Raw genomic sequence first — 25,789 nt, forward strand, 5'->3', positions numbered from 1 at the left:
GGCAAAGATATAGAATGAGCTGCACTGATAAAGAAGGTTAAAGACAACAAAAGAAGAGGGTCTGTTAGTATTTTTGTCAGAAAAGACTGAGGAAGCTGTGGGTCCACTGTTAACTAGCTGGGTAGAGCTCTTAACAGAAGATGAAGAGGGCAGAGCTACTCAACAGATTCTTTGCCTTGGTATTCACAAAAAATGCAGCCAGACACCAATTAAGGATTATTTGGACAAGTAAAGAGACAAGATAACAGATGAGATAACAGAGGAGACAGAGACCTTTTGCTGGGTATGAATGAATTCAAGTCAGCAGGGCCTAATGAATTTCATCCCAGGGTCCTGAAGGACCTGTCAGAGGAGATCTAAGAGCCCTTTGTCAATGATCTTCAAGAAATTCTGGGAGACAGATCAGGTAGTAGAGGACTGGAAAAGGGTCATAATAGTGTCCCCTTTTTAAAAAAGGCAAAAAGAAGGACCTGGGAAACTACAGACCATTTAGCCTCACCTCAGTACAGTATAGGGCTGTGTGAAATTTCACTGGCTGTTTTGTTTTGATGCTGTTTTGACTCATTTCGAGCTCGAAACAGCAAAATCAAAATGAAACCAAGGGTTTTGAAACAGCCTCAAAATGAAACGAGGGCAGTCAAAACGTTTCGAAAGTTTTGAAACATTTTGAGTTTTGAAGCTGAAGCTGGGCTTGCCTGCAGGGAAACAGAAAGTAAGGAGAGGGAGAGGGAAGAGGATGGAAGGACACAGTGAGGGCGCATCTTAACTCACACGCTGGAGAAGAAGCTCCTGCAGGAGAGGAAAGAAAGGCTCTGTCACAGTTTGGCTGCCTGAGATGCTGCTGGTGCTACTTTGCTGCTTACTAAGTTATTATTTTACCTCTTGTTATTTAAAGTGGTGGACCCGACTGAGGCTGTAGGAGAGGAGGAGACCTTCTCATTGGGGCATGCTACCATGTTGTGTAGAGGCCCCAGCACCAGTTAGGGCACTCCTTAACAGCACACACACAGTCACATATGTCAAGAGTTTTGCTTGTCAGCAGCTTCAGGTGCAGTTTCCCAGAAACCCCTATACCTATCTCCTTGAAACCTGGCAGGCTTTATGGCCTCAGAAGGGGCTACCATCCCTACTGTTTTCATCCAAATCTGCCAAAAATGACAAAGTTATAGGCAGTTTCGTGCTTCCCCATTATAGCCTATGGGTGAAATGTCAAAACAGTCGAAACAGCAAAACAGTTTGCTGTTTACTGGTTACTGGAGCATAATCTAAGAAAGTTTATTTGCAAGCCTCTTGAGGAGGAAAAGGTGATTGCAAGCAGCCAGCACAGATTGATGAAAAACAAATTGGGTCAAACAAACTTGAACTCCTTCTTTGACAAATTAATTACTTAGGTGGATCAAGGGAATGCTGTGGATACGTTGTATCTGGACTTCAGCAAGGGTTTTGACAAGGTCCCACATGACCTTATCTTAAATAAATTTGAGAAATGTGAGTTGAGCAAAACTGCTATAAGGGGGGAGGGATCACCCCTGCACTGAGCCACCTGCCTCACTGTGCCCAAACACCTACCAAGCTCTGAGTGTCTCCCCAGGGGTGCCAACTTTTGGCTGACCCCATTCCTGGAGCACACCTGCAAACCTGGGGTAACCGCTGCCACCACCTGGGGTCTGGTTGTTGCTCGGGCCCTGTGCCCCCCGGGGTACACAGGCCTTATAGACCTTGAGGGCACTTGACCCATTGCGAGATCTTGGGGTGCTTCCTTTAACCTCAAAGTAGCCTCCCTTACCCAGCCGAGCCAGGGGAACAAAAAGGCGTGCCTAATCCCACTCTTGCATGTACCACAAAACTTGCTAACAGATAGCTTTATTGGGCAGAGAGGGCAGGTTTGGGGAGGGGTACAAATCAGAGAAGTATCAAAAGAAAATCCCAGAGCAAACAGAACCAGCCTGATAGCTATTTAATATGCTTCTAACTTGCCGTAAACTACTTTTCTAGTTAAGTTTCTGGTAATTCTAATATAATAAAAGGCTTAGTCTGTCTGTCTGCCTGTATGTCTGTCTGTCCATAATGCTCTGGGTCAACTGTACATGCACTGCCAAGAGGGCAGGCAGCAATTGGCTGCCTGCCTGAACTTCCCAGCCCCAAGTTTGCACTGCTGCCAGGAAGTTTGTGGCGCCGTGCAAACATTCCCTGGTCGTCCAAGCTTTCCCCTCACCTCCTTGCCTGAGGGCAAAGGGGGGATCATGGTGGCAGCACTTGCACCCACACCCAGCCTCGCCACACCCCAGAACAGCCAGCAGGGAGGAGGAGGTGGTGGGCAGGGAGGGGAGTGGGGAGGCAGGCAGATGCAAGCCAGGTGGATGCGGAGCAGCGGAGGTGGGGAGGGCTTAGCCACCCAAAATTTACCTTAGCCCCCCACAGCCACCCCTCCCAGCACTGCTACCCACATGAGAGGTGCAGTGTAGGGCTCCCAGCCTGAGCCAGCCCGGCCCCATATGCAGCCACAGGGACACAGCCTGGCAGCAGCTCCCTGCCAGTCAGTGCAACAGGGGCTGGGAGGGAGCGAGACAGAGCCGTGGGTGGCTTGTGGAGGGGAGTGGGAAGGGGCTTCCTCTGAGTGATGAAGAGTGGGGGAGGTTCTGTGAGGGGAAGGTATGTGGCTCGGTGTGTGTGTGGGCATGTGCATCTCTGTGTGCATGTACGTGTCTGTGTATGCATGTGAGTATGAGTGTGCATCTGTGTGTGTGTGCATCTGTGTGTGCAACACATCTGTGCCCATGTGCTCATCTGCGTGCATGTACATGCATCTGTGTGTACATGTGTGCATGCACATGTCTGTATCTATGTCTGTGCAGTATGTGTCTATGTCTGTATGTGTATGCGTCTGTGTGTGCACATTTGTGTGCGTGCGTCTGTGTGTGTGTGTGTGTCTGTGTTCATGGCAAGTAGAGTGTATTTGTCTCTGTGTGTCCATGTACAGAGAATGAGTAGAGTGCACACCCATCTACATATGTGTGCGTGCATGTCTGTGTTCATGGTAGGAGGGAGAGTGTGTTTGTCTCTGTGTGTCCAGGTGCATAGAGTGAGTGGAGTCTGCACCCGTCTGCAGGTGTGTGTGTGTCTCTGTGTGTGTGCATCTGTGTGTGCACTTCTGTGTGTGCATGTTGTCACAACCAAATTAAGTAGTGCCCATGTCACAAGCAAGTGAAACCATTCAAACCAGTTTTGTTTTGCACTAGGTTAACTAAGGGTTAGCTAACAAGATGATAGTAACAGTTTTTTTTGCTGCGCATGTCAAAAATAAATTTATAACTGCGACACCAACATGAAATAAAACTTAGCCTTCTGTGCTATACATAAATCATTATAATTGGTCAGAGAAAACAGGGAGTAACCCTAAAATAACACCCTAGCGAAGACCGCTAGATAATTGGCGATTCTAATTAAATTTATGACGTGGCGAAAACCAATTGGTTATTATACAAATAAAACCCGTCTTCGCTTCCGTGAAGAAGGGGAGACCTCCGCACACGCAACCTGGAGACCTCTGAACGTATGCGTCAGAGTAACTGACAATTTGATCACTTGTCAGTTCCCCGCTTCTCGACCCAATCTCAGACGTAAATCAACGACCTGCCGGCCCGACCGTTTTTCTGCCCGACCATTTCTATCCAACAACTTATGCAGACCGACCTATGAACTCTAAGCTGTAACTAACCAAGTATTTCTAACCTCCGTCTTTCACCACCTTGACGGCGTGAGTAAATAATCTTGCTTTGCAACCGATAAGCATCCACCTAATTAATTCCACTCCAAGCGTCACAAGTACCCGCCTGACGGACCCTTAACTGCCCGGGTGGGAGTCAGGGAGAGCTGCTGGCCGGCTGCCCTGGGTCCCGACACATGTCTGTGTGTGTGTGCCTATGTGCATGTGTCTGTTCATGACAGGAAGAGTATGTTTGTGTCTGTGTGTCCATATGCAGAGTGAGAATAGGGTGCACGTCCGTCTGTGTGCACGCCTGTGTGTGTGTGCCTGTGTCTGTGTACATTTGGCCATAGCAGGGGATGGGGGGGAGGTAGCAGGGAGAAGAGGTGGGCATCTATCCCCCACCCCAGCCCAGCAGGGTCCACCCAGTCTCCCCCACCAGCACCAGCACAGGGGAGTAGCAAGGGGCCCCTCTGCCACTCCCCTGTAGCCCAGCTCCCGTGGGGCAGGGGGTCTCCACTTTTGTGTTTGCCTAGGGCGCCAGTAGACATGAATCCACCTCTGGGGGGTGGGGCTGGACCTGGAGCAGGGCGGTGCGGGGTGGCACTTGGCCGGGGCTCCGTCCCTGCCCACCCGCCCATCATTCTTGACAGGCAATTTGCTAGTTTACTCATAAGTATCATCCAGAGGCTGACTGATTTTCCTCTGAAGGCAGGTGCATCTTTGTGTGTGAGGGACTTCCAAGAAGTCTCTTCATCCCCAAAATGGAGGGACCCTTAAATACACTTTCTGACCTCACCTTCCCGGCCTAATCAGGGCAGGTGTTGTTTGAGGCTGACCAACCAATTTAAAAAGCATCATGGTCACCTAAGTGTGTGACATGGCTCAAGCCCCTGCCCCCATGCCATGAGGTCCATGCTTGAAACCATACAGTGGTTAATCCACACCCTCTTACTAGGTGGTGAGCTGCTTGCTTAGCAACTCGAGAGATAGACACATGCGGGGAGGGGAACAGACTACTCCCAGGGAGAGGAGGAGGCTGGAACAGGATTTCTTCACAACCTTCTGTTAAATAAATTTGAGAAATGTGGGTTGAACAAAAGTGCTATGAGGGGGATAGATAACCTGCTCAATAATTGCAAGCAAAGGATAATTGCTAATGTATCCATGTCAGACTGGCAGGAGGTGTCGGGTGGAGTCCCATAGGGGTATGTCCTGGGCCTGGTGCTGTTCAGCAAGTTGGTTAATGATTTGGATGCCAGCATAGAAAGCTTCTGGAGCAAGTTTTCAGACAATACAAAACTGGGAAGGACTGTACACATTGGAGCATGGGAGCACAATTCAGTAGGATTCTACAGACTGGAAATCTGGGTTGAAGCTAATAGGGTAAAGTTCAATGTGGAGAAATGGAAGGTGCTACACCTCAGAAGGAATAATCAAAAATACAAATACAAAGTGGGTGACACCTGGCTGAAAGACAGCACTACATAGAAGGGTCTGGGAGTCCTGGTAGATCACACGCTCAATAGGAGTCTGCAGTGTGACAGAGCCAAACAGAAGGCACGTGCAGTTTCGGGCTGCCTCAATAGAAGCATTAGGTGCAAGACACGGGAGGAGATAGCGCCTTTCTACTGGGCACTTGTTAGGCCTCATCTAGAGCACTGTGTGCAGTTCTGGGCTTCACATTTCAAAATAGGACATGGAAAAGTTGGAGAAGGTCCAGGGGTGACCAGAATGATCAAGGCCTTGGAAAGCTAGTCATATGAGGAGAGGCTGAAGGAGCTAGGCATGCTCGGCTTGTGGACCAGGCACTTAAGAGGGGTCATGATAACAGTCTTCAATTACTTGACGGGCTGCCATGGAAAAGAGGAAAAACACATTTTCTTTTGCTGCAGAGAGGAGGACATGGACCAATGGCTTTAAGTTTCACAGTGTAAATTTAGATGGGATATATGGAAAAAATTTCACTGTTAGAATAGTGAGGCAGTGGAACAGACTGCCTAAGGAAGCTGTGGAGGTGTTCAAGAAGAGGTTGGAAAGCCACTGGTAAGGGATGCTCTGAGCATAGCAATGCTTTTGTTCTCCTATTGGTATTTCCCATGCTTCTGGGCTCTCCCAGTTGCTGCATGGGGCTGAGAGGATTTCTATGATTTTTCACAGTAATCACTCTCTCCCATTCCCTCTTCCCAGTCTGTTAGTGTAAAATGTCATATTTGTGGGTGCTCTGTTTTGACAGAAGCTGGTCATCAGTCACTGGCAGCTATTGGTGAGAGCGGCTTAGGAAGCAGCCCCACACTTTCCAAGAACACACAGGAGATCTGTTTCATTGGCAAAGTACAAAGCAAGCCTGGGAGGGACCTGATGGTTGCAAACACATTTGTCCTAAACCAGGAATGGTTCAGTCCCAAGCCCGTGGGCCCAATCCAGCACATGGTGTGTCATTTCATCTTCCTCATGGGTCTTACCATGGCTCCGGAAATTTGGTGGCGGGGGAACAATAGCACTACTTCCAAGCTGCCAAATTTCTGGACCCATCAGGAGCCTCAGGGCCTGTGCACTAGATCTGGTGCACAGCACTGTGCAGACAGGGCCTGATCTCTATATGTGAGATGGGGCAGGGTAGAGCCATGGGTGGCATGAGGCCTGATCCCAGCACTTGGCATTGGAAGGGGATGGTGCCAGGACCCCGGGCCAGACCCTGGTGTGTGAAGCCTATTGGAGGAGGTGCAGAATGCCAGGGTCTGATCCTGGCCTCCGGGATCCATCCAAAGCTGCTCGTGGCCCAAGCCTGGCATGCAGAGCTTGAACTGGCTGGCAGGGACAAAAGATTGAGTACCACTGTCCTAGACCCTTTGCCAGAAATGCTGGGGAATGAGGTCCAGAGCAAAATGATCTCCATGTCAGTTTGAGAAAAAAAACCCTCTGGTTTTGAACAAAAGGTAGCTACCAGGGTTAGGGATTGGGTGCAGACCCAGTGGGAAAGGAAATATATGTATTTTAATATATATATATTTCAAAGAGCACATGGTAAGCATGTGATATGGTCTGTATGGGTCGCTGGACAAAACTGGAATCCCTGATAACATTTTCAGAATAGTAAATGTGTGAGTTACAGGTGCCTGGGCCATGTGGGATTGAAGCAGTAAGTAGGTCCTATGGGACTTGACTAGTGTCTGGGCTTTGTGGGTCTTAATTGGTATCTGGGCCTGATGGGATTTAAACAGTAACAAGGCCCTATGGGGCCTAACTAGTGTCTGGGCCTTGTGGGATTTATTTGATAGCTAAATTCTGTGGGACTTAACTAGTGCCTGGGCTTTAATTGGTATCTGGGCCTTGTGGGATTTAAGCAGTAACTGTGCCCTGTGGGACTTGTTACTGTTTAAATCCCACCAGGCCTGAGCACCAATTAAGTTCCATGGGGTGCAGGCACCAATGAATAAGCACAAGGCCCAGCTGCCAATCACTGGCAAATCGCACTGGTGAGAATCCAGGCTGTCCAGGCCGGTTGCTGGCTTCAGCACAAAGGGATGAATTCTACCCACAGCTGCTATTAGAGGTTATGAAATCCCAAACTCCCAAGGTGGAGAAACTTAGATCTGGAGGAGTAAATTGTGAAGAATTCCTTATATCTGCTGCTGGGACCCTCAGCACTGTGCGCCCAAAACTGCACGTGCCTTCTGTGTGGCTCTGTCACAATGCAGACTCCTATTGAGTGTGTGATCTACCAGGACTCCCAGACCCTTCTATGTAGTGCTGTCTTTCAGCCAAGTGTGAACCACTTTGTATTTGTATTTTTGATAATTCCTCCTGAGGTGTAGCACCTTCCATTTCTCCACATTGAACTTCACCCTATTAGCTCCAACCCAGATTTCCAGTCTGTAGAGATCCAACTGAATTGTGCTCCCATGCTCCAATGTGTACAGTACTTCCCAGTGCAGAGTCCAGTGCTGGAGGAACCGTGTCTTACGCCAGAGTCCTTCTAACATAATTTCATCACAAATCTAAAGCTACATTGATACAAATATGGCAAGAAGACAGACCCTGTGGTCAAACTAGATTTAACAATCACTGGGTGTGTCTACACATGGGCTTTAATGTGCAGTAACCTATTTTACTGCACATTAAAGCATCACGTAACAAACTATGCTATTACACTAATGCACAGTAAAACAGGCCCATTAAGTGTTACTTAAAAACCATCCACATTCGTTACTGTGCATTAAGGCAGTCTAATGAGTATTTGTTTCGTACCTCATATTGGAGATACTAAATTTAATGTGCATTAGGAAAAGTGCCTTAATGCACACGTAGACTTGCCCACTGTGTGGTTATAAGCTGCAAAATCCCCTGTGTCTGAAGTTCTGTCACCTACAACAATCTCCTTTAATTCTCTCACCCTTGCCCTGACTTCTTGGCCTAACTTCTGCTAACTTACTCCTATAAAGCATCCCAGGGCCTATTAAAACATCTAGTCTGTCCCCTCTCTCAATCTGCCAGGCTCCATGATTAGAGATCCAATCCATAGGCCAATCCTGGGTTAACGATGAACTAACTCTCTTCGACATTCTGTTCCTCTGAGTTTAGCAAGACTCAGCCAACCAATTACTGGAAGCTTCATCTTTCACTTCCTGCCTTGCTTTCTGCTACTTGTCCTGTCTACTGCTGTGCTGCCTGCCACCCCTCAGTTTGGTTGATGATCTTTACTAATAAGGCTGCTTTTCTTTACAATTTATATGAGAAACCAAACATAAATGCATCTATTATAAACCAAACTACATCTAATACATTTGGTTACATCAGCTATTACTACTGAAATGTTTAAGTGACAATATTTGGATTGTTTAACTTTAGGTCTTTCTTTATGAAGTCTCCTTTCAGACTTTGTGTCCTATCTTGACCTCATTGCTGGTTTATGTGGACATCTTGATTGCTTCCTTTAGTTTGTTGACCAGGGCGGTTGTCACATTTGCAAAGATTAACTTTATGGTCAGTCAGAAACAAACTTTGGTTCTTCCATTTTAGCCCCACTTCTGCAGCCTAACCCAGCATTTCTGTTATTTCAGTTACACATTTACATCAATAAAATACAGCTCTGGTGTTTATGTCATGGAAGAGAGATACAAGATGTAGGCACATAGGCCAAGGCCTCTAATGTGTTCCTTCCAGGCATGACCTTTGACTATATTAAAACATAAATGTTCAAATGACTCCCTTGCACCAGACAATGCCATTCGCTATGTATAACCAGCCTGTCCATGTCATTCACTGTTCCACCTATTCTCATGTCATCTGCAAGCTGACTTAGCTCCTTAATTTTGCAGAAAAAATATCATAAATGTGGCTGGTGGAAAACCACCTATTTTTATCAGGGAGCTGTTCACAGGGAAGGGAACTAACCAGTAAAACAAACTATGCTGGGATGTGGTTTATTTTCCATCCTTTTCAGCATTTAAATCTATACAAGGGGTTTTTTTTTCTTTCCACCCTAAAGATCTGCTCTGGATCACCAAAAGTTATCATCTAGGTGTAGGGCTCACGGTGGGGGTCTCTGGCCTGGGTTATGTACATGGTCAGATGGGCTGATTGGAGCAGTTTCTTCTGATGTTAAAATCCACAATGATATGAAGTTACTGGAGTCCTGGTGTTGACTTAATTGTAGCCAGGATTCTACTCCAGGTGCCCGGGCTGGCCATGTGGTGTTCTCACCACAGGGCTTTCATTGTGGCAGCTGTTCAGTTAAACAAGAGCCCTCCAGGATTGTCTCAAGGGGTGTCTCCCACCTACAGCTTGGCTCTGGTCACAGGATGCATTCTTGTAGAGTAACTCAGACATCACACACCAAGGTCAACTGAGTAAATGGTATCCCACTGCCATCTAGTCCCTGCACACACCTGCCAGCTTCACCCAGAGAATTCCCCTGTCACTGACAGACAAGCAGAGGGGACAATCACTGAGCAGTTATTTAGCTGAGCTCAATTCTGAAGTGACACTGTTTAAACTCCTGGTTTCAGTGGGGTCATTCCTGGTGTGCTCTGGGATGTGCAAGTGGAGGACAGGTCTTTGGAATTCAGAGTTTGCTGGAGTTTCAGATTCATCTCTGGTCATCATTGGCAATCCCTTGATTCAAGGATGATCTCTACCATAGCTCATTAATGGTGCTTATGTAGCCCAGGTGTACTTGGGTATATAGTCCCCTTCTCCAATTGAGGGGAATTGTTAGCTGGCAGGTGTGCTGTGTGGAAACTGCAGCCCACTCAGTTTCCCTCCGTCCCTACAGAGCCAGGCCAGGACAGTCAGGGGACTTAACTATGTACACATTTATTTACACTAACTTATCACAAGGGAAACAAACATGGATATAAACATATATACAATATATATGTAGCAGGCTTACCTTTCAGAGCTCAGGTTGAGTCCTTGGCTTGAGATCCTGCTGTTTTGATTGGTGGAGCCCATCCACCAATCAGGAAGCAGCAAGGGAAATAAAGTCATGCTCCTTTCCTGAGGGGAGGGGCAAGGGAACTTACCCGGACCTGTTTGAAGACTGCAAACTCTCAGGTCTGGAAGACTTCAGGGGCGGAGCCCTGGAGCGTATAAAAGGAGCTGCTTGCCCAGCACAAGGGAGATGCATCAGGGACAGAGAAGAGAGAAGAGTGGGGTTTAGAAGAGCTGAGGCGAGCTGCTCAGCAGAACGAAGCAGTAGCCCAGGAAGAGCCCCTGAAGACTTCTATCAGCGGGGAGCGGCAGATGGCTCCAGCAGTTAAGACTCTCGGTATGCAGCACGGCGCATGGCATCCAGACCCTGGGAGCTGCTTGAGGCGGCTCGCACCTGCAACCTGTGGCATGTGGCCAGAGACACAGATCTTTGGAGCCCCTGGGGTGGCTCAGGTCCACAACCCCAGCACGAGGCAGGGAGCTTGGTGCAGGAGGCACTGCATGGAGGGTGAGAGACCCTGGGAGCCACTCGAGGTGGATCAGGACAGCAGCTCAGTGCAGATGACGCTGCCCATTGGGTCCAGGAGTGGACCAAGCCCCGGTGCTGCACAAGGCTGTCTGGGCCCCCAACACCTAGCACAAGGCAAAGCACCCACTACACACAGTGGTGCGTGTGGCACTAAGAGAGGCCGGCGGCAGCAGAGTCGGGTGGCAGGAAAGCCCAGAGGAGAACAAAGCTCAGCCTGGAGAATGGGAGGCAACCCTCAGGGACTGTGGAGTAGTAAGCTACCCCGGAGAGAGGGTCCCAACAGGGGAGGGTTGCGAAGGGGCACCATGTGGACCGCTTCTGGCTGATAGCAGGGGGAGCTTAGGAGTCTTTGGGGTCTCCCTCTCCTTTTCTTCCCCCTCCTCCTTTCCCATAGTGGTACCTGGGGAGTGGGGCCCCTGCCCTGGAGGGCACCCAGGTAGTCTAAGGATTGCTGGTTATACTTGTGGACTGCGCCTTATGTTTATGTGAATAAGTTGAAGTAATAGTTTGTATATTAATAGAGTTCTAAGGTTGCCCAATCAATATCCTTTGTTCTGGGTTGTTCTATGGTTCATCTGTATTTTTAAATAATAATTGGTTGTATGTGTGTGTATATATATATATATATATATATGGTATAGAGTTTATTGTTTTGTAAATGTGTACATATATATATAATTTATGTCCTTACCCTTCCATGTTTTTGTTGTAATAATACATTTGTATATAAAGTAATTGATTGACTGGGCCTGACTCTATAGGGGACAGAGGTGGCTGCTGGGCTGTCGTGTCCCTCCGCAGCACCCCACCCTGCCAATAATTCCCTCAATTGGAGAAGGGAGTACAAACCCATGTATACCCGGGCTACGTATATATATATGATATCCAAGCAAATAACATAAACAATATCCCCTGGGTAAATGCTATAAAACCTTATACCAGTGCTCCAGATACAGGTAAGTCACAGGTAAATATCTGATCTGAAACAGGTAAACCCCAAAATAAACATACATAACCAACAGATAAACTATAGGTAAGTATAGGCGAACAATAAATAAGCCCAAATACAAATAAACAACAGGTGAATAATAACAAACGGGGGTCCCGGCAGAGCTCTAGTCAAAATTATAAGTTTAAGACTCTACTCATCTCCTAATTTACAAACGTGAGAGTTCACAAAATATAAGGCACAACATCACACCACTTATGGCACAAGAACCTCAAAGGTAAACTTAATCCCAAGAGGAAACCCCAATGCCCCTTGGGCCTTTTCCTGAACCCTTCAAGGAAGCTGGTAACTTCAGGGGGGGCCTCCCAGTGGGACCTCCACTGTCAGGAGCCCTTAACTAATCGAGGACTCCCTCTCCCCTGTCGAAACCCTTTTTCCCCGTAACTCACAGCTCCCAGGCCCGGAGGGTGCCCCTCATCCTCTGCACCAAGCTGCTCTCTCACCTGTGGTGGGCTCCGGGGGTCACTGTCCCCCAGAACGGGGCTCTGTTATGCAAGGTGTTTGGGGCCTCTGGCTTGGCCCTGCCTGTTGGCTCAGTAGCCTGAGCACTGTCTGGCTCCCTGGACCCTTTGCAATGGGTTGGAGGCCCAGGCTGCCTCATGCAGTACCAGGTCTCGGTCCACTCCCGGACCCTCCATGCAGCACCTCCTGCACCGAGCTCCCGGCCTTATGCCGGGGATTGAGGACCTGAGCTGCCCAAGGGGCTCCAAAGATCCTACTCTGTGCACTGGCCTGTGTCTCTGTGTCTCTGGCTGCATACCAGAGGTTGCAGACCCGAGCCACTTCATGCAGCTCCCAGGGTCTGGACACCATGTGCTGTGCTGCACACTGAGAGCCTAATCGCTGTTCCCTGCCAATGGAAGTCTTCAGGGGCTCTTCCAGGCTACTGCTTCACACTGTTGAGCAGCTCTCCTCAGCTCTTCTAAGCCCTGCTCTTCTCCATCCCCAACACATCTCTTGCGTGCTGAGCTTGCAGCTCCTCTTATTGTCTTTGGGAGGCTCCGCCCCTGAAGTTCTGCCAGACCGGCAGAGCGGAGTCTCGAACCAGGTCCGAGGCTTCTTTCTTTTTCTCCAAGTGTGGGGAGTGGGGGGGGGGGGGGGGCCAGCCCCTCCCAACAGTTACGTGATTGGTGGATGGGCTCCACCAATCATGAAGAGGATTCTTTGAGCCTGGACATGCTGGGCTGCATCGGTAGGTTCGCTACACTTAAGATAAGTTAAGAGTCCAATCCTTGGGCCACACATCTGTCCACTAAAGTTGCAGGTCTTTCCACAGGGGAGAGTAAGCTACTGGCTGGGATTCCTCTTCTTTTCCTTCCTCTGCTCTCTCTCCTCTGCTTCAAGGCCAAGACACTTTTACCTCAAAATGAGCTGCCACTTGGTTGAGGTTGCGGTGCTGGTGGAGTCAGTTGGCAGCCAGCTCCTCCCAGCTCATGATGTCAGCATCCATTTTCTTCAGTGTGTTCTTGTAGCACTTCCTCTGACCACCATGAAATCTCATGCCATTACTAAGCTGGGAGTAGGGAACAGGAGGTCATCTAGTCCAACTCCCTGCTCAAAGCAGGACCATCTCCAACTACAGCATCCCAGCCAAGGTTTTGTATAGCAGGGTCTTAAAAACCTCCAAGGATGGAGATTCCTCAACCTCTCTGGGTAACCTGTTCCAGTGCTTTACTACCCTCCTAGTGGGAAAGTTTTTCATAATATCTAGCCTAAATTTCTCTTGCTGCAACTTGAGGCCATTGCACCATAGATCTACATCTTGGTGTCTTTTGGAGATTGCAATGAATAAAGACATGCTGATGCTGTTTCCCAAAAGGGGCTCTTGTTCACCAGATCCTGTGTTGGATCTCCTCATCAACGTTCAGTCTTTGAGAGAGGTGGCTACCAAGATAAGGGAAGTGCTCGACCACATCCAGGATCTTTCCCTTGATGGTAATTGGGGAGGGAGGTGTGACAGGACTAGCCTGCTGGGCAGTAGTAATGTCCAGCAGTCAGCTAACCTACCCCCACCCCAGCTCTTCTGAAGCTCTGCTCTGTATCTCATCTGCCACGCCTTGATGCAACAACCAATGTATGTGGAAGGCATCCTGGCCTTAGAGTGGGGTTTCCACTTGGCCCTGATGAGTACCCCTGAAACTTTCATAGGTTTTTTTATACTTTGGTAACAGCTTTGTATGTTTTGAAAAAGTATTTTATCTAACCAAGGGCATAGAGTAGGTTGTTTAGGCTGGGGGAGATCGCTTGTTGCCTAGTTGCTTAATTGCTGGCCTTGCTAGAGGGAAAGCCATATCAGCAAGGTCCCTAAGGGGTTAGAAAGGGGGGTTACTGGCTGAGCTTGCTGAATAACAGGTGCCACATCAGCAAATTACACTGTCACAAAGGCAAGTTTAAACTGACTAGGGAGGGGTCTGTAGCTAGGGTGAAGTGCGCATGGACCAAAAGGGGCAACCTATAGTAACTGCATAGTGTGTAAAGCTAGAAGAGGCTATATAAGGCTAATGCCCACTTGGGTGGGTGTGCTTGCTTTGCGAACGATTGCCAAGCACCGCTTTCCGCGCAGAAATAAAGATTAAGTTGGATCCTTCACCCCTGTGTGTTTATTGGCACAAGCGCACCGGGCACGAACTCACTGTCCTTTGGGGACAACAGCCCCACCCTTTTTATACGTGTCCAGGCCCCAACCCTCTTGATCAAGGCCTACTTGTTATAGCTGAGATCTTTAGCCCTAGGCCCACTTAGTCTGGCCTTGGCTCCTCAGTAGCAGAGGCATGGGATCAACCCTCCACCCTTCTGGGTCCTGTGGTGGGGGGAAATGGAGAAAGAAAAGACTGTCTCTGTCCTTACCCACCAGGTCTCCCCTTAGGGCTTCTGGACATCACCATGGTACACCTGGGAGTCCTGCCTCCTTCCCAGCCAGGGCTAGTGTGCCCCTATAGCCTGAGGGTAGTAAGCCTTCTTATTCCCCAAGCCCCTCCCCTTCCAGCTAGCCAGCCCCATTGTCTGGCCTGAGCACAGTTGCTTATTAGGCTCTGCTGTCCTGCCAGATGCTGGCTCTTGGACTGTAATCCCTTCTGCATTCAGCCACACCCCAGAGCCAAGCTACTGGTCATTGCTGGGCCTGATCCTTTCCCCTCTAGCTGTCTGGGGTTTTTCTCTGGAAATCCTTGCAGCTCCTTTTTTCTTCCCTTGAGTTACCTTTTCTCTGGCTACAAAGACCCTGCTCTTAAAGGGCCCTTGCCAGTCTGGCTGGCCTTGTAGCTTTCCCTCAGTAACAAGTCAAGGGTTCCCTGTTACAGGGGGTCATATCTGTATTCAGTAACTTCTGATAAAAAGTGAGAGTTAGAATCCAGACATGTAAAGACAGCTACGAGGGAAAGACAGCTACGTAGGCATGACAAACAGTTTCTGTACCCTGGGCTGCAGCATAAGCCAGAGCAGTGGCTGGGTCAGTGGTGGTGGTTGAGATGGCCAGGCCAGCAGTTCCACCCTACTTGTGCCCCCAAAATTCAGCACCTGGGGTTGCTGCCATGCTCACCCACACTTCATTGCTCTATTGGACAGCTGGTTGAGAATAGGTGGTAACTGCCTTTGGGGAGTGGATGTAGCTCATCTGGGGCAGGGTAGTGCTGCCAATTTAAGAGGATCCTGCGCACAAGGTTTTAATTTGTCTCTGTACAAAAATAAGCATGTTCAAAACTTCCTGAAGGGCTTGGGGGTGTTGCCCAGGGCCCCAGGATTTTCCCTGTAGAAAAGAGGATTTTCCCTGTTTTTTATACGAATCTGTGCAGGTGGATGACAGAGCCCTTTAGAAACCTACCTTAATATGGAAGTGTTGTTGCCCTTCTAACTGCAGTAGGTAAGTGCCACCTCATAAGAACCATCTCAGTGGGAACATGTTAACAGCAGAGGGCAAAGACTAGATCCAGGACTGGGCCATGCTCAGTTGGGGACAGTCACCTGACATGCAGGCAAAGTCCAGGGGCCAGGTTCTCAGGGAGCCAGGAATCAGGATATACCAGAAGTCAGAACTGGAATCAGAAGCTGAAGCTTAAGTCAGGATTTTCTGCAATTTGGAGTCCAAATGGCAGTCATGTTAGGCCATGAGTCAGAGCTGGAATCAGGAGTAAAGCCTAGAACCAGAGATCTGATAAGTGAAGCAAGAGGTTGCGACAGAGAAAGTACCTCAGTCTTTGCCCAGACAGAGCTGCAGGTGGGGATGGCCTTTATTCATAGATTCATAGATTGTAGGCTGGAAGGGACCTCAGAAAATCATCAGGTCCAGCCCCCTGCACCAAGCAGAAAAGACAACTGGGGTCAGGTGACCCCAGCAAGGTAGCTGTCCAGTCACGTCTTGAAGATTTCCAGGGTAGGTGACTGCACCACCTCTGGAGGGAGCTTATTTCACAGTCTGGACACCCTAACCGTGAAAACATTTTTCCTAAAGTTGAGCCTGAAACGGTCTTCCAGGAGTTTGTGGCCATTATTCCTGGTTTTCCCCAAGGGTGCCCTAGTGAACAGTTGTTCGCCGAGCCCTTGATGTACTCCGCTGATGTAGCAGTAAGCTGCTACCAAATCCCCTATTAGCCTTCTCTTTTCTAGGCTGAAGAGTCCCAGGTCCCTCAGCCTTTCCTCATATGGCTTGCCATGCAAGTCTCTGATCATACACGTGGCAATTCTAGGGACTCTCTCAAGCTTTACCATATCCTAGTTAAAGTGCAGCACCCAGAACTGGACATAGTACTCCAGTTGCAGCCTCACCAACAGTGAGTAAAGTGGAAGAATCACTTCCTTGGTTTTGCTTGAGATGCATCCATTTATGCATGTCGAAGTATTGTTTCCCCTACTGGCTACAGCATTGCACTGATGGCTCATATTCATACTGTGGTCTATTATTACCTTTGGGTCCCTTTCATTCATAGTTCTGGTCAGTTTGGTGCTGCCAAGCCTATAGGTGTGTTGGGGGTTGTTCATCCCTAGGTGGAACGCTTTACATTTCTCAATGTTAAACTTCACCTGATTCTAATCCACCCAATTTGCCAGTCTGTCCAGGTCTGCCTGGATCTGCAGCCTGTCTTCAAGCATGACCAAGCTTCCCCATAACTTGGTGTCATCCGTGAACTTGGCAGTGAGCTCTTCACCTCTACATCCAAATCATTGATAAAGATGTTGAAAAGAACTGGACCAAGCACCGACCCCTGAGGGACACCACTGGCCACTTCTCACCAGGACAACACAGATCCATTCATTAGGACTCTCTGGGTCCTACCCCACAGTCAGCTTCCTACCCACGCACAGTTAAGCCCACAATCCTCCGATTTTCTCATGAGAACATCATGGGATACCAGATCAAAGGCTTTTTGGAAGTCAAGTTATACAATGTCAACCTCCTCTCTCTTATCCAGGAGGTGAGTTACCTGGTGGTAGAAGAAGATAAGACTGGTAAAATGAGACCTGCCCATGATGAAACCATGCTGGCTGTGGTTCAGAATCCTACCTTCTGCAAGCCTATCGCACATAGGCTTCTTAATTAATTTTTCCAGGATTTTTCCTTGGATAGAAGATAGGATAATTGGCCTATAAGTTGCCCGGGTCCTCTCTCCTCCTCTTCTTGCAGATGGGCACAACTTTGGCCCTCTTCCAGTCTTCAGGGACTTCTCCAGAGCGCCTTGAGTTTTGGAAGAGTTTTGCCAGGGGTTCCACGATGACTTTGGTCAGCTCCTTCAGCACTCTTGGATGAAGTTCATCCAGTCCTGCTGACATATATATGTCTAATTTTTTAACTGATCATGCACCAGTTCTACAGCAATAGTAGGAAAGCAATCATTCCTACCATGCCCATTCTGTACCCTATCTGGCATGATTTTCCCCTTGGCCCGGTGAAAGAGTGAAGCAAAGTAGTTGTTCAGGAATTCAGTTTTCTCCTGAGTGCTGGTAACCAGCTGATCTGAGTTGCTGAGCAGTGGCCCCACACTCCCATTTGTTTGTTTTGATCCCTGTGAACCTGAAGAAGGATTTCTTGTTGTTCTTGATTCCCATTGATAGTTTAAGTTTGTTTGCCACCTTAGCCTTTCTCATCTGTTCCCTACAAGTGTGGGCCATTGTCATATAGTCCTCCTTGGGAACTGTCACAAGCTTCCATTGTTTGTACGCCTCTTTTGTCTTTCTTAAGGGGACCATGATTTCCCTGTTTAGCCAAGAGGGCTTCCCAGCCCTTCTGCTACCTTTCCTCTGCATTGGAATGGACTTCCTTTCTGCTTCAAGGATTGTGTCCTTAAAGAACATCCACTCTTCCTGCATTCCTTTTGCCTTTGGTCCCTGGTCCCATAGCACTTCCCCTACTAGTGACCTGAGCTTGTTGAAATTTGCATTTTTGAAGTCCAAAACTTCCACCCTATCTAATTTGTTTGCCTTGCGATGGACAGTGAACATGATGGTTTCATGGTTGGTTTCGCCCAGGCTGCAATCGACATTTAAGTTGGTCACCAGGTCATCTCCTTTGACTAGGACCAAGTCTAGAAGAGCATTACCTCTGGTTGGCCTGTGCACCTCCTGAGTCAGGAAGAGCTCTTCAATGCAGGTCAGGAAGGAATGCGACCGATCTGACTTGGCTGAGTGTTCCTCCTAAGAGATAGCTGGATAATTGAAGTCACCCATGATGACCATGTCCCATGCATGCATGGCCTCTTTCAGTTCTCAAGAGAACTCTAGATCGAGCTCCTCCCCCGGTGGATGGTCTGTAATATACACCTACAGTTAGGTGTCTCTTGGTGTGCTGCCCTCCCCATTCTCCCTACCCCCACAGTTCGACCCAGAGGGTTTCAAGCTGTTCTTCTTTGTTGGCCTTCAAGGAGGGGTACTGCTCCTTCACATAGAGAACTACACCTCCACCTTTCTTCCCTACTCGGTCCCTTCTATGCAGGGCGTAGCCCTCTATGGCTACATTCCAATCACGTGAGGAGTACCACCAGGTCTACGTAATCCCTACTAGATCATAATTCCCACTGGAAAACAGGAGGGATAGCTCCTCCTGCTTGTTCCCCATGCTCCTGGCATTAGTGTACAGGCACCTGAGCTCTCCAACTGAGACCCTTGACTTCCTGTCACCCTGAAGGTGAACTGTTCCCTTAGCTCCTGCAGGAGTGGCTCTCCTAGTGTCCCTGTCTATGGAGCTTTCTTGTTACTGGAGTGGCTGGGGCCTATTGCCTGTGGCCTCAGGAGATAAGCCACCTTGGTTGCCCCACTAGGAACAGCTGGGCCAGGGCAATGATCTAGGTTTGCTGCTGAAAGCTCCTGTTTCCCTGCTCTGGTCATGCCTGCTTCAGGCAGCAGGATAAGGTCCCAGTTGGGCTGGCTCCAGGTACAGTATTCGGGACCCTGATGGGCCTTCTCCACACAGGGGTATCAGGTCCGGCTGGGCTAGCACGATACAAGGAGCAGGCTGCAGCTCCTCCAGCACTGCACACAGGATTATTCCCATGCACTTGACCTGGCCCACAACCAGTGAGTGAAGCGTCCCCCTAATTTTCATCTAGAAAAAAGGTGTGCCCCAGGTATACAAAGCTGGGGAACAGGCAACAGAAAAAATTATGCCCTCGTCTTCTGCATCTTAGATGAGTGTACTAGCCTAGGGGCTCTCAGCAGGTGGGAGGCAGCAGCTCCTCCTTGGCTGTGTTTTGTGGGGGACCTGATAGGGAAGGTGTGCTCAGACAATAAACCAGGCCCTGGACACATTAAGAGGAAGAAGAGCTGCTGTGTGTCCCAGTGGGGATTGAGTGCTCAGCTCTCAGCACTGGTCAGACCCAGAGGTCCTGGGTATGCCCAGAAACAGAAATTTAGGTACCTGGGTGAGAATTATGGGAATCAAACTTTTGGACTAGCCATGTGCAGGACAGTTAGGCCATAGCACATAGGCCCCACACCCCCATTACAGGGCTGCTCCCAATTGTGATCTTATTTAATACAACAGCAAGACTGTTACTGGCTCTAGAGGTGCAGGGGTCCAGTCCTAAGGCCCTGTCCCATGTGGAGAATCCAGCTGATGTCGACAGGACTGTTCAGGAGAGTGAGGACTGAGGATGCATCTGCAACACTGGATCCGTAAAGCTTGGGAAAACCCAGGTCTGATTCTCAGAGGTGCTGACATGTCCAAGCATGTGCTGAGTATCCTACACAAGAGGCAGGTGCCAACAAATGGGCCCCATGATTGGTTCGGTGCTGTTCTCGGGGGGGAAAGCCAATGCCCCTGAAATCCCCCCACCCCACAGGTTGGATGAGGGGGAGGGCAAGATGTTAGAGGGTCACAACCCCTTGCTACCTGATAGCCCATGCCTGTGCCTCACAGTCTAAAGGGCTGAACTTCTGGGGTCCTGGGGTGGGCTGTGCAGCTTGAGAGGCAGCATTTCCTGGTCAAGGAATGAAACTTCTGATGTCACAGGGGCATGTGATGGGGGAACAGGATATTCTGGGACATAACAGGGTGGTCAAGATGGCCACCAGCATGGCAGCCAAGATATCCATCAACGTGGCAGCCAGGGGCTGGGCCTTCTGATGCCGTAGGGGCATGTGATGGGACGACGGGGCTGGACTTCCGGTTGGTAGCCAAGATGGCCGCAAACATGGTGGCCTTCTGATGTCATAGGGGCATCTGATGGGGTGGGACTTCCTGTTCTAGTGCCAGGAACACCCCAAATAGAGTACTTCTGGGGGAAGGGGAGGGGTTTCTGGTGGGAAAGGTCAGGGGTTGGGGGCAGGACTTTCCGGTCCAGGATGGTGGCCAATATGACACCCAATATGGCAGCCAGGGGGCAGGGCAAGGGGCGGGCACACCTGTCAGGGGGCGGGGCTTGTCAGTTTGACAAGATGTACACCCATATACTACTTACATGACTACTGAGCACGCACAGCAGGTTGTGTACAGCTCCATACACACACACGCTGCAGGAGCACAAATCAGGAAATGGCCCAGTAGAAACCCATGATGAGCAGACACAGGAACAGGAGGAGGACAGCCCTCCCAAGGGTTAACTGGATGAGCTAAATGCTTGGGTCACTCACCCAGGAAGTGGGAGACCCAGGCTCTAGGCCCCAGTGCACCAAAGAATGTTTGAACTTGTGTTCCCCTGACTTGCCAGCACGTGCTTCTCTAGACCTTCCTTTAAAGCTGACCCCTGAGTAGACAGGGAGGAAGGGATGTAGGGACAAAAGGAAGAGTCCTAGACTTGAGCATTTGTGGCCCAAGTAGATGGATGCCCCTTCAGAAAGGAGCAAGTCCTGCATCTTAACTTGGACCCCTGCTCTCAGAGAGCAGAAACTCCCCTCCATTGACAGAATATGAAATACACAGCGCAGGAGCTCAGCTCAGAACATGCTGGAGCTGACAGTGAGAAACTCTATGGACAAATCTGACACCTGATGTTAGAGAGCAAGTCCAGCTATTCCCGGCGGAGAAAACATGCAACATACTTCAGGTTCCTCACTGACAACTCCTGACCTGCTTTCTTGGTGACTTTCTTCACTTGTTATCTGCTATCATGGCCAAATGGAGAGATGTGTCCCCATGGATTGTTCAGGTGGTGGCTTCATGATGTGACATAGAGCAGGTCCCGAAAGAATCTGACCGTGATTCAGTCTCTCATAACCTGCATTTTAATTTAGAGCCTGCTATAATTAGGAAGCTTAGAGGCAGATTTGTCTGAAACTCTTGAAGATGAGGTTGGCCTAAAAGCAATCCCCAGCTCCAGCTTTTAAACATTTGCTGAATTTATCTGTTTTTCAGTGCATGCAGTCTCCTCACTGTTTTTTGTTCCCTTATTGTTCCTCCTTACCCCTTCAACCAAAATCCTGCCTGGTTCAAGCAATCAAGTGCCTTTGGAAGCAAGAAGAGCTGTTGTGACAGAACAAGCCTTTTGTGCTCACCCTTCAAGGTACGTTTTTGTCCCCAAACACAAAACACTCTGTGTAAAGTTTGGAAAATCAGCCTTTTACTTACTACAAATGGTGCACCCAATATATAGCACTCTCAGATAATATAGCACTCTCAGATAATACTTCTTCAAACTATTTGAGAGTCTTGCTTGGGATCAGAGATGATTGAAAAATGGAGAGAAAATGTTTCCATAAAAGATTTTGAATAATCAGCTATTACTTTTTGAAGAGTTCAAAATGAGCTGTTAATTCTTCAGTTAAAAAAAAAGAAATATTTTCCTCAAAATTTAGAAGTGTCTTATGTATTAAAAATACTTTTTTCATTATGAAAAATATCTTAGTACCATTTTTCAACTTAAGAACATAAGAACTGCTATTTACTGGGTCAGACCTAGGGCCCATCTTGCCCAGTATCCTGTGCCATAGAGTAGCAGAGAGCAGATGGTGAAAGTGAGAGTGAACTTGGTATGACCAGGGTTTTTTCCCCCACTGTTCCTCTCACACTTGCCACTTCCAGCATTTAAGGTCTAGCAAGTTCTAATTTACAGGCTGTATGCTTTATCCCCATGGTCAATAGCTACTGATGCCCCTTTCCTCCAAGAATTTGTCCAATCCCTTTTTGAATCTACCTAAACTGCTGTCTTCCACAACATCTGGTGGCAATAAGTTCCACACTTAATAACATGCTGTGTGAAAAAGAACTTTGTGTTAGTTTTAAACTTACTACCTACTAGTTTCATTTTGTGACCCCTAGTTGTATGGAAAGAGAGAGTAAATTAAAAAATCCCTATTGACTTTCTCTTCACCATTTAGTATTTTGTAAAACCTTCTCATGTCCCCCCTCCACATCTCATTTCTGAACTGAATAAGCTTGGCCTGTTTCATCTCTCCTCACCGGGAAGCCCCTCCATACCACTAATCATCCTTGTTGCTCTTGTCTGGACCTTCACTAGTTCTTCTGTATCCTCTCCTGAGGTGCAGTGACCAGAACTGGGCATGGTATTCAAGGTGTGGATGCACCGTGGATTTATAAAGAGGCATCATGATGTTTTCCATTTTGTTTACAATACTCTTCCTAATAAACCCTTACTTTTTGTTTGCCTTTCTGAGTCAGTGCTGCTGAGCCCTGAGCTGATGATTTTAGCAAACTCTCCACAATGACTCCCTGATCTCTTTCCTGGGTAGTAGAAGCTAATGTAGAGCCCACCAAAGGGTAGGTATAGTTTGGATTATTTTCCCACAGGCTCATCACTTTACACTTATCTACATTGAATTTTATCTTTTTCTGCAAGCTTTCAGGCACACGTGCCCATGTGCCTGAAAGTTTGCAGAAAAAGATTTTTTTTTGCGATTTCTTAGTTGGCCTAATAAAAGAGTTCTAGAGTTTTGCATTTCTTTTTGTCTCAGACCAACATGGCTACCAAATACATCCTTGAATTTCACCTGCCATTTAGTTGCCCATTCATCCAATCATACCAGGTTCTTTTGTAGTTCCTCACAACCTGCCTTGGTGTGTACCACTTCGAATAATTTTGTTTTGTCAGCAAATGTGGTCACTTCACTACTTGCCCCCTTTTCCAGGTGATTTATGACTGTTAAAGAGTACTGGTCACAACACAGAGCCCTGGGAGCCATGCTGTTTACTTCTTTTCATCCTGAAAACTGACCAGTTATACTCACTCTTTGCTCTTGAATTTTGAGCTAATTTCTAATCCATGAGTGAATGTTTCCTGTAATCCCTTGACTAGCCAGATAATTTAGCTAAGAGCCGCTGCTGGGGCACTTTGTCAAAGATCTTTTGGAAGCCCATATATACTACAGCAACTGGATTGCCCCAATCCACCTTATTGACACCTTCAAAGAAGTCTAGTAGGTTGATGAGACATGATTTCCTATTGACTAAGGCATGTTGATTCCTCCCTACCAAATCATGTTCATCCATGTGCTGAACAATTCTTTATTTATTATTATTATTATTGTTTCTACCACTCTTCCAATACTCTGCTCATGCTCACTCCTAACAGTCAGGGACATGTTTATTTGGGACTGAGATTTCCTGAGCACATTGCCTGCTCTGATTTTGAGATAAATACATTGTTCTCCTTTTCTATTGCTTTCCAGTTCCTTGGGGTTGAGTCTCTAGAGCTGATGCAGCTGAGGCCGTGCTTGAGGACTGAGTCAGTGCCCTGTGTGTGGAAATGTGGGGTGGCATGATCTGCCTGCTCTCCACACATGCCCCAATGGCCCTTACTGCAGCACCTGGGCACTTCACCTTCCTCCGTGTCCTGCCCCTGAAGCCCCTGTGTGAGGCTATTGGTACCATTTCTCAGGCACAAAGGGTCAGGCTCTATTCTAACTATTGCACACCTATGCGGACTTAGGCAGTTCCGGGCAATTCCATTCCATCTGATTGAAATCTGAATACTGGGTTTACGTTTTTAGCAGACCATTCCCTGAGCCATAAGACTGAGTCCCACAAGGCAGCAAGGAGTACAACTCACTCACAGTTAGTATTAGCAGTGTTTCACGGATTTGAACGTGGTGAAATTGGACTCCATTCAGGGACCTGAGTCCTCTCACCGCCCTACAAGTGAAACGGGATGTGGCCCAAGGACACTCATTTGGTGAAGGAGGGGTACTCTATTGCCCTCTCTGTGCTTGAGTGGTGCTTACCCAGCTATGTAAGTGGTTCAGCTCCATCATGGGGAGTGCCAGAGAAGGGCCGGGCTACTGCCTAAGCTGTGGCATGGTGGTGAGGGACCTGTGCTGGAAATCAGAGAAGCATAAGAACAAACCCACTATGTGTGAGGGGGACATAGAACCTGAGTCACCTGTACCCTGGGTGAGAGCAGAGTTATCCCACTACAGTTTTGTGATTTCTCTTCAGATCCTGGCCTTGAGTATGCAGCTGTGGACCTGCCAGGCATTGCACATGCTCTGAACATGCATGTACACACATGTCCACACCCCACCAGTCATAGATGACAACAGGCTCACAAACTGCAAAAGTGCCAAGATGGGCCTCACACACAGCTGGAGACCTGCCATACAGTGCACAAAATACTATAGGATTCAGCCCTAAATGATTCACCCAAAGTCACATGGGGTCTCGCAGAACAGGGTTTAGGCAGGCCTTGAGGTGCTGGCTGCCTTCACCAGACTCTCACCCCAACCCAGCGAATGGTGAACTTTGGCCAAACCCTGGTATGCTTAATCCAACTCTGTGAGACTTCCATGCCATGGCAAACCTCAACATCTGGTGCCAAAGGGTGACACGGAGTTGGGGAAGTAAGCACCCTCAAGAACAAGTCAAAGCCAGTGACTGGGTCTCATCTTTGTCCCTCTCTGACCCAAAGGCACAGGCTATGCAGCATTGATGCCTCTCTCTGCCTTCCAGGGATCAGGGCAGGAAGACAATGAACTCAATGATTAGTCAAAGACGCACTGCAGAGTAGGAGTTTTGAAGTGATGGGAGCCCAAGAAGGGTGGCTGTGCCTTAAGGAAATGATCCTTCAGGCACAAAGCAAGACGATCCTGATGCGAGGGAAAAGAGGGAAAGGGGCCAGGAGGCTTCCTTGGCTGACCAGAGAAATCCAGGGCAGCCTAAGGGCCAAAAGGGGACCATATAAAAAGTGGAAACAGGGAGAAATCACCAAAGAATATACCTCCTCTGCTCGCGCTTGTAGGGAGGCAGTTAGACAGGCCAAAGCTACCATGGAGCTGAGGATGGCATCCCAAGTAAAGGACAACAAGAAATTGTTTTTTAGATATATAGGGAGTAAAAGGAAGGCCCAGGGAGGAATAGGACCCCTGCTAAATGGGCAGAAACAATTGGTGCCGGACAGAGGGGACAAGGCTGAACTCCTCAACAAGTTCTTTGCCTCAGTGTTCCTAAGTGAAGGGCAAGACAAATCTCACACTGGGGTTGTAGATAGGCAGCAGCAAGGTGCCAGACTACCATGCGTAGACCCTGAGATGGTGCAGAGTCACTTGGAAGAACTGGATGCCTTTAAGTCGGCAGGCCCGGATGAGCTCCATCCGAGGGTGCTGAAGGCACTGGCCGACATCATTGCAGAGCCACTGGCAGGAATATATGAACGCTCGTGGCGCACGGGCCAAGTCCCAGAGGACTGGAAAAGGGCCAATGTGGTCCCCATTTTCAAAAAGGGAAGGAAGGAGGACC

This window comes from Alligator sinensis, unplaced genomic scaffold, assembly GCF_000455745.1.
Source record: "Alligator sinensis unplaced genomic scaffold, ASM45574v1 scaffold909_1, whole genome shotgun sequence".
NCBI classification, from domain to species: domain Eukaryota; kingdom Metazoa; phylum Chordata; order Crocodylia; family Alligatoridae; genus Alligator; species Alligator sinensis.